Consider the following 10,550-nt stretch of genomic DNA (forward strand, 5'->3'; position numbering starts at 1 on the left):
CTGTAGCATTCAGGGTCTTGGAAAAAAGAGATAGTGCACACCAATTAATATAAAAAGATTTTAAAAATGGCTCTAACAAAGGTGTGAGGAATAACTAGATAGTGCAGGCCACGGGACAGTATGAATGATGCATCATTGGCCCTCTTATGAGTGAAGGGGTGAAAGGCGAAACAAGAAAAAAGAAAGCCAAGTGGTAGAAACTCTGGCTTTGGGTAGTGTAAAAAGGTCAGTCTTGACAACACTATTGTACAGAGAAGTCAAGAGAATAAATAGCCCAACTTCAGTCTCCTCTGTCTTGATAGGTTGCTAGCGCTCATCATTAGTCAAACCCAAGGAGAAGCTAGGAGGCAAGATTGCCTGGTGAAGTGGGCTAAGCTATCCCAAGCTGTTCACAAGGTGGGAAAGAGTAGGGAATTAACCTGAAATGGCGAGAAAAAAATATTTCACGTACTCCTATATCTCCAACTAGTTATATTACATCTGGCCTGGGTTTTTTCTCCATAAAGCAAAAACATAACAAAGACAGTATTTCCAAAAGAAATGCTAAAATGTTAACTGAAACATGAATTAATAAATGTTTTTCATAGAAGATATTTTTAAAATAACTTTTTAGACCAAGATGGAATGAGGTGATGGGGGTGCCTTACAAGGTCAGCTAATCTTCTGAGTCAAAAGATATATGGTGAATTATTTAAATATATGTGGGAATTTAGACTAAAGCCATGTTCCTATTAAAATAATAGCTGTAATCTTGATAATGAATAAGTACATATTGGTTCCCAATATAGTAAGTTCTCTTTTTTGGAATAGGATATTAATTATCCCAAGTTTTACAGCAGGATGTCAAAGTCATCTTTCTAAAAGAGAAAAATATTTGTTCAGAAACAGTTTTAATTTTCATAAACTCTGTGAGCAAAATCCATGTTACTGAAGTGAATGTAAAACCGAATGGGAATAAAGGGCAATGAAGTTTGGAGAATAAATCTATTTTTTATTTGCTTGTTTGTTTCAGCAATTTTCTAGAATTAAGGAATCAGAGTCGGGAAGTGTATCATTTCTCTCTCATTTCTACCCCCCCCCACCTCTATAGCTCCAGGGACATCAATTAGTCACAGTGGCCCCATGAAAAACAAACTGCCAATTAACACGAGGAGAGCTCCCCCTAAGCCACTGTAGAGCATTGCCCAGGGAGCCCAGCGGGTTTCTGATAAATCTTGCCCAGCATTTACTTGAACACATTCAGAACAATAAAAATGTTGAAGAAAAACCCACTATGCAAATTTTAACTATTTCTTTTAAAAATTTGAAAATTTTAAAAATAATTAGCTGGATAAATTATTACATTGAAGTGTTCTATATTATTCTATATTAAATGCATAACACCTCAATTATAAAGAATAAAACATATCTATATTTAAGCCAATATTCAAAACACTGTGTGAAATGAATTTACTATAATCTCCTAAATCCTAATAAGCCCCTTTTCAAGTAAAGAGGAAGATTTAATTTGACATTGCAATACAGTAATTTGTCTCAAAAGTTGACAAAAATATTTCACTTTTCTATCTTTTCAGTGAAATAATTAATGGATGGCTTCCTCATTAAAATATCTCACATCATGTAGTTAAATATATAAATAAATTCAGTAATTCAATATGATATATTGTTTTATATTAATGCAATAAATGTAACTACAGATATCACTTTTAACAATAACATACAATGTTCCTAAATGTTAAGCTATTGTAAATAACTGTTCACATTATCAGCCCTCTACAGAGACTCACATAGTGTATTTAATGACATCATTTATTTGAAATCCCAAGCGATCTTTATTGACAATAATGTGTATAATAAAAATGTATGAACCTAACATCCATAAATTAAGAACTATTTCTGTCAATTCTCCTGGCATGATTTTTAATGTGCTAATTTATGGAGGAAAGATGAATTGTCAAGTTAAATTTCTTTAGCCAATTTGATTTGTTCCAGGACTTATATTACTGGTTATATTTAATCTCTGCTTATAAAGTGTTATTATATTCCTCATGTTGCTTATGGCACTGATTACCCATCCTGCAAGGAAAATAATAATTTTAATCTTAATTCTGTACCTGCGAAGGATCATAGAAAATAAATTGTCAAAATGTTTGTACATGTTTTTGATATGTATTGTTTTCTCCTTTTTTATTGCTCCTTTTTGTTTGTTTGACCCTCTCCACTAAAATGTAAGTGAAATGAGAAATGCTTGATTTATCCCTATAACCCTGGTTCTGAGAAATGTGTAGGGATGTTTGTTATGTGAAAGATTGCCATTATTTATTGATTGCTTTAAACCGTATTAAGTCATATATGGAATATATTCTCTTCTTGAACATGGTCTCTTTACAAACACTTAATGAATGTCCAATCCATCATCAAAGCCTAAGGTAAATATAATTTAATTTAAAAAGCTATGCCTGATTCTTTTTTAACTCTTCTGGACCACGTGAAGTTAATCATCTTGCCTTTTCCTCTACTCTATAGAAGCGGTCTCCAACTTTTTTGGCACCAGAGATCGGTGCTCCTATGAGAATCTAATGCCTGATGATCTGAGGTGGAGCTGAGGTGGTGATGCTAGCGCTGGGGAGCCACTGCATATACAGATGAAGCTTTGCTCCTTTGCGCTGGGTTCACCTCCTACAGTGTGGCTCAGTTCTTAACCTGTACCAGTCTGTGGCCTGGGGGTTGGGGACCCCTACTCTTAGAGAACTTTGCTAGTTCCATCTCTTTTATCTTTTGTAGTTAAGCTATATGTAAAACTGTTGTTGTTGTTGTTGTTTTTCTAAATATCATATAGTACACATCTACTTTCATTAGTTTGGCATCCTTTCCTTTTGAAAACTACATGTCAACTTGTTTCACCTTCCTTGCTACAGGTGTAGGGTTATAGGTTAGCCAATAAAAGTCATTTTTAGAGATTGGTTTAGATGCTGGAGCAGAGAGACTTAATTTTTTTTTCCTTCTAGGAGCAAGTGCTAGTGTCAAGGGCTACAAAACCCTAAACCACCAAAGCCACTTCTATTGACACATGGAGAAAGCATGCTTGAGACTAAGACAAATAATAATAAAGCAGAGAAAACAGACAGTGGAAATGGAAATATTACTTGTTAAAAGAAAAAAAATATAGCTAATTAGTGATTAGGGAAAATGAATGCTCATCCCTTGAATGTTCTGTAGTTTTTAGTGTGCCATACTATGTCATTTCTCATAGAACTTACCCATATCCTTGAACTGCTTGTGTACTCAATTGTTGCTTCTAGACTTATCAGTTTTCAATATTCTGCCAATGGTTATTCAACTATTCACATTGTCTGTTACATCAATTCTAAATTTGCCTGCTTATTTTCAAAATATCCCTATCAGCTTCATAAGTGGGACCTATTAATTGTTATTCTATAAGCTCAATGGCAGTAAATACTTGCCTCCTTTTTTATCCCCTTATTCATTCTTTAAAGAATGCTCAATCAGTGCTTATTGAATGATTGGCATAAATAATTATTCAAATAATATTTGAGGAAAAGAAATATTAATTTTATTCAGTTAATGCACTTAAAAAAATTAAGGGTACCAATAATATAATCTCTGTAAACAGAACAGCCTGTCTACATGGCTTATCTCCTTGGCCCGTATGAAGACTTTATCACAGATATTTAGATTGTAAATCATTAGTGGTAAATAATTGACATTGGTTTTATGAATAGTATTGTTAACATGTATTTCAAGACATATCGTTATGCTTTATAGCAACTAGCGTACATAAATATTTTTAGTATCTTTAGTATAGCTTTTGTGATAGAAATTGTTAGTTGCCTACTTAGCATTCTGTCTTTCTCTCCCTTAGAGAATCTAAACTCTTCATGTCTACAACTATCCTCCTTGCAGCCTGTATTAGGGGTGAAACTGAAAATCTAGTCATTCTCATATCATGCCTGAGGGTAATCCCATTTATCTTGTCAGGAATCATTTCAGAAATAGGCACATTCCACTCTGGCCAATGAAGTATGAAGGGAAATTTGATGGGAAGCTTTCTTGATTCTATCAAATTCTTCAGGAAGATATGGTCTTATTTTTTGATCTGGACATGATAAGGCCTTGATGTGCTAAAGCCACCTTACTGCCAGTGTGAAGATGAAGCTAACACAGAGGATGGATGAAGAGAGATACAGAGGAAAAAAACAAAAAAACACCTAGGCCTTTGATTGAAGTTCTGTGCATAGGTATATCAACTTCCTGTAATAACTTTCCACTTGAAATGTTATAGTGTGCTTGGTAGGTACCTTTGTAAAATTTATATTCATTAAGTGAAGGAATAAACCAAATTCCTCTCCTCTGACTCAAAGTGAAGGTAAAAAAAAAAAAAAACCAACAAAAAAAAATGTAAGCTAGATTGCAAAAATTTCTAACTCATGATGACTTCCCATAAGAACATGACTTATTTTGTAAAAATAATTCCCTAATCACTCTCTTCTCAATGAAAACATGTTTTGATGATTTGCATGGGCATCGGGGACTCATAACATTCCTGCTGACTAGAGCCATGTGAACATAACTGTCAGCAGACAACTGTTCCTTCTGTTTTATTTGGTAAAAGTACTATTTCTAAAAAATATGATAGCTTTGGGAAATCTTCTCATTTTCTAAGTATCCAAATTGAGCTTATATTTATGATTCCTCTAGTATATGATTCTTGGTTTTTTAAAACAATATTTTGATTTAAAAGATTAAAGACTTTTTAAAGTTTGCATATCTTACATAATAAAATAGAATGTAGATAATATGTGCCTTAATTTTTTCCAGGGATTCATAATTTTTTTTCTAAACTCTTCATAATATGATCCACAATAAGATGTAATGCCATTATAGTACAGAAATAAATTATACAACTTTGTTATAGAAATGTGAATGAGAATATTTGCTAAATGCTATGATTAAATAGCTTTTCTCAAATATATTTAGAAAAAATAGACATGTGGTATGTAAAACATAATAAAAAATATATTGAAGCTATTGACCAAAGATTACAGACCAAATCTGGTTTGCTAGGCAAACAGAACATTAACTCTCTCATATATACTGTAGATTTACTTTAATCTTCTCTAAGAGGAATTTTCTAATACAGAAGCACAATTAACCTGGCCCCTAATTGTCTTTAGAATTCCAAATCATTTTGAATTATCTATAAAGGTGTATCTATAATAGGCCATTATATCTTATAATTTATAGGTGCGCTATTCTTTGGAACTAATTTAACAATCACAGCAAATTAAATTAATCAAGTCGATTTTTTAGAATTGAAATGTCTTTAAGCAAGGCTTTTGTTCTAAGAAGAAGCATGGACTTGTATACACACATTTCCATTAGGATAGTCTTAAAATTAATAATTTCATCAATAAATAACTAAGTATATCAAACATACTTAAATGGATACCCTGGCTATTTCTATGTTCCAGTTTTTATATGTGGCTTCATTAAAAGTAAAGACTGAGTCTCTCTTTGAAAGTGTAGAGTAATGACTGCTGTAACATCTCTTAAGTGAAATTATTTTTTAAGCATGATAGATTTGAATGGGTTTATAAAAGGTAAGTATATGTTGTATATTATATGCTCCTATTAATTTAGTAATACTTCAATGAAATGACAGTAAAATTTTATGTAATTCTTTTCTTTGAGTATATGTATCAAAATAAAAATAATACCTGCTTAAATAACAGAGAACATTCATTTATTGTGAAAATCTTTCTTTTAGCTAGTATCTATACCATCGATTAGCATTCCATACTATTATAATCAATTGACAGCCTGATAAATCACTATTTTATAAAACATTTGGTCTGAAATAACTTTTTTGTGCTTTTTTTCCTGTGGAAGTTCAGAGAATCAAATATATGATTTATATGTCTTAATGTGGAATAATTTCCAAAAGTCTTTCTCAGGGCAATAATGCATCTGGCATGGAGAAGTACAATCTATGTTTTTCTACTTTTAAATACTATCATGCCATTTACAACTACATGTTTGATTTTTCTCTTTATGTTCAGTGGTTCCAGCATAATTTGTTCCCTGAAAGATAAGGAATAATTTAATAAACAATATTATTAAACCATTTGATCTAATGGATCACAAATGTTATTTGATATGTCTTAAAATTCCATTTAAACATTTCAATTAAAATAAAAATGAGTGATGATGGTGATTCAAACTGCACTCTTACATTTGTGTTCACAAATGCTGATAGCTTCTGGCTCTGGAACACCTTGATGTTTTTACCTCAACTTTGAGTACAAAAAATATCACTTTTCATAAGTGCTGAAAAGAGAAAATTGCTGAGATGCCTAGATTTAGTGGCAATGAAAGAGTCAAGATCTTATCATTAGTCCCACATCAAATTAGGGAGTTGTCTTTACTTCTACAAGTCTCTATTCCTGTGTAATAGACTAATTAATATTATTTTACGTAACCTGAAGAATTTGTGTGATGAAAATGTTAGTTCACTGATGTGAAATTGCTTCAATGGCTATTGTTCTACATAGTATTGGACATTTAGTGAATCTCAGATCAGATATGAATAATTTTGTTATGTTCTACTGTATCTTATTAATGTAGAACACATTCACATTTTTGCACAACATATATAATACTCATTCTTAAATCACAGTTTAGACTCCAGGAGTCCCTAAACCCTGGGCCGCAGACCAGTACTGCTCTGAACCTGTCAAGAACTGGGCCGCAAGTAGGAGATGAGCGGCAGGCAAGCAAGGGAAGTTTCATCTGTATTTGCAGCCACTCCCCAATGGTAGGTCACTGTCTCAGCTCCACCTCAGGTCATCAGGCATTAGATTCTTATAGGAGCACCGGTTCCTGACATAAGACCATTTCCTACAATGTTGTAATAACCAGCCTAAGATGCTATAGTTCTTAATAGATGAGATGTGGATCAAATCATTATTAGAATATTTTTATATTCTTCAAAAGATAGTAAAATATGTTATTTGTTACAATCTACTTGTTTATCAAAGCACTAAAAATCATACCTTAAGGTAATCATAGCTTATTTTATTATTGAAATCACATGTATGCCAATTCCTATTCTTAAGTTTTTGTATCACTATATTCTAGTATAGTGTGACTAGATGAGATGATCTTGAGAGGATGTGATGTCTAATATTTATAACCTTTTCTAGAACAAAGTATGTTGGAATGTATTCTAACATATGCTCTGACTTGGAGAACCATTTATACTTATGCAATATGTTTTAGTTAAAATGACATACAAGAGACCTAAAAATCTTGATTTTCTTTGTACTTCAATTAGTTCTTTAGAATGTTTGGAGTTTTTTAAAAAATATTAAGAATTTTAATAACTAACATTTAGTATGTGCCATGCCCTGTACTAAAGCTCTTTTACATGGATTAATCCCTTTTCCCTCTAAATTGCACCATGAGACATGTAATAATTCTTGGGTTCTCATGGGACCCAGCAATAGATACCCCTGTATTCAAATATGGTTCTAAACTAATTGAGACAGAAAACAAATAACAAAAAAAGATCATACAGTAAATCTAATATGGCCCTGTCCTGTAATAAAGAAAAAGGAGAATGATGTGGCTAAAATGTGAGAAACAAGTTTGTTTATTCCCCATCTGCCACCTGAGGGAAAGTCTAAGTTTATTGGGAAGGACAAGAGAATTAATATGACAGATTTAGGATATTTGATAGATTAGCAACACTCAGTTGAAAATTTTCGATCAATGTTTGTCTTCTTACCTTACCAAACAGGTAACTCCCTAGGTAGTAGTTAAATACAGATACAATGGCCAGAGTTGTAGAGGAAAATATCTTTTTTTAGAAACAGTAGAATGGGGGAAAAAGTTTTTCCTCCACAATAACATGGCGGGCTAACAATAATTCAGCTCTACAATAGTCCAGGACTAGTGAAAAGTACTTTACTTGTTTTATTTCATTTCTTTTTAAAACATCCTATTGTAGATGAGGAAATTAAAATTTATAAAGTTAACTTCATCCTGAACAAACAAATTACAGATTTGTGAGCCAGGATCCAAACCTATATTTTCTTATTTAAAATGTGTACTTTTCCAGGTGAAAAATAGTAATTAGAGAACTGGCTACTACAAAGCTTCTTAAATGGGTTAACTTTGCTTCAACATAATTTGTGCTTTGAGAGAATCAGTATCAACATTTTATGGTAATTTATTTTATTATTTCTCAAATTTGCCATTATGTTGATAATCATCAGAGTTACCAGAATTGTTTACCAGCTGCTCATATTACAGTTTTGGCTCAAATCTAAAAATCCGAACTGAAAATTCAAACAAATGTAGATAAGCCTTCCAATATGACTCCTGAAATGAAGATACTTATGGCTCATTTACTACCTAACATTCAAATAATTCCAAGTCAAAATCATATGCCATGATTCCTCTTTTCAAAACACAAGATAAAGAGAACAATGATGACATGCATCTTTACCTTAACAAAACTAAGATAACCGTTATGAATAAATTTGCTACAGACTTGAAAATCTAAAGAAAATAATTAAATAAAAATCTTCTGTAGATATCTAGATAAAATTCCTGAAGCCAAGATATTACAACATAAAGATTTAATAATTGTTTTATTTCTTAAATTTATGCATATTAGACTTAAATTATGAACATAAATTAGAATTTTGTGTGACAATTCCATGAGTGAACTTCAGGGGCAACCCTACAATGAATTTTTGCCACCTTTTTAAGTAATGTTTCTTTTTGTTTCTCTGCTACTAGTTGATAACACTTTATTTATATAGGTTACCAAGCCTGGTGTATAGGCTTTTGTGTATCTTAAATCTGAAGATTTATGAAACTCTTATGGAAGGATGATTTAGGGGGGGCTGGTAATGGGTTTTGGTTACATTACACACATACAGAGGCTTGCTTCATAATCTTTAAACAAAACTCAAATGTAGAAAAAAATAAAAATATTAAATAAAAATAGTATAAATAGTATAGTTTATATTAGTCATAGATTATATTCTAAACTTATAAAGGCAGTTATTTTACTTATTTTGATGATACGTATCTAACTATTTAGCCATGACATGATAGGAATCTTTTTTTTTTTCTTAATTTATTAAAGTATAGTTTTAGGACTTCTAGAATTTCTTTTTAAATAGCCCTAAAGAAAGACAAGAAGGGACTTGTTTTCTACAGTTATTTCTTTTCTTGGAAGGAGTCTTTTCTTTTAAATGAAGTACCATAGTGCCTAGTGTATGGTAAGATCTTAATAAATATCATTTTCATGACTGTCTGAAATTGTCTTTAGTTATATAAAATTTTTCTCTTCTTAGGGACAATGCTAACAGAAGACAATTTTGTGTGAATTATAAAAATGGTGGCATTTCCTTCTGTCATTAACAGCCTTAGGCCAGAGTTCATGGCTTAGCATATGGAGCTCTGATTTGTAAAACTAAAAACCTGTGTTGCCTAATGAGCATAAAAGCCTATTTTAAAACATTAGAGCCATTCATGGGGTATTGAAGCAAGATTATAACCTACCTTGGTCAGCCATAAACTGTTCTATATAAGAATGCCCCAGTTCATGAATTAGATAAGCAAAACTTCATGAATAGCAGAGAATCAAAGTTCTGCCACAACCATCATTTATTCCCAGATTTGCACTCACCAAACCACTGTCCTGTTGCACATGCCCATTTTGCCCTGGACAGTGCCCAAGGAAATTTGATGGATTTGGATTAGGAATTTGATAGATTCCATAGTTCTCCATCTCAAACCAAGGTATCTGGGGTGTGCTATATTCTGCACACTTGCAGAAAGTCATGTTCTAGTCACCAGAAGAGATGAGGCATATATGCTTAAATGTTACATTTATTATTCAGTACATCAAATCTTACTGGAAAGAAAAAAAAGAGACCCATAATAGATGAGATCATCACTGTATAAAACTTCAGCTTTAGTCTACGGCCATGCCACCCTAAATGTGCTTGATCTTGTCTGATTCTGGAAGCTAAGCAAGGCCGGGCATGGTTAGTACTTGGATGGGAGACCACCTAGGAAGACCAGGTGCTGTAGGCATTTAAAACAAAAACAAAAAAATTTCAGCTTTATAAATTTACAAATTAAATTTAGGAGTCCACTCACTAATGGTTCTGTTCATATTTATCAAAATAAGATACTATAGAGAAAACAGCATGAGTTTTCTCAGGAGCATCAAGGCAATTCATAGAGAGAAGAGTCTGTGTGTGTGTGTGTGTGTGTGTGTGTGTGTGTGTGTGTGTGTGTGTGACCCAGATATGGACTTCAGCAATTTGTTAAATTTTGTAGCTGAACTTTTCTTTCTTGTTTGTGTGGGGGTCCCATGGTCCTCCTGTTGCTATAGATGAACCAGTGTTTGCACCTGTCTCTCCATTGAGACACCTGTTTTTCCTTAAAATTTCATACTACTTTCATGCTCCTTGACCCTAGGTCTCTAATAGGTCATATAAAATTAT

The 10,550-nt window shown here is 32.4% G+C and overlaps 1 pseudogene; it reads left to right on the forward strand.

The window, feature by feature from the left end:
• Nucleotides 1–10,015: 10,015 nt before the first annotated feature.
• On the forward strand, nt 10,016–10,134 carry LOC120595886 (uncharacterized; annotated as a pseudogene).
• Nucleotides 10,135–10,550: the final 416 nt, after the last annotated feature.

Source organism: Pteropus medius, unplaced genomic scaffold, assembly GCF_902729225.1.
Source record: "Pteropus medius unplaced genomic scaffold, Ma_sr-lr_union100, whole genome shotgun sequence".
NCBI lineage: Eukaryota > Metazoa > Chordata > Mammalia > Chiroptera > Pteropodidae > Pteropus > Pteropus medius.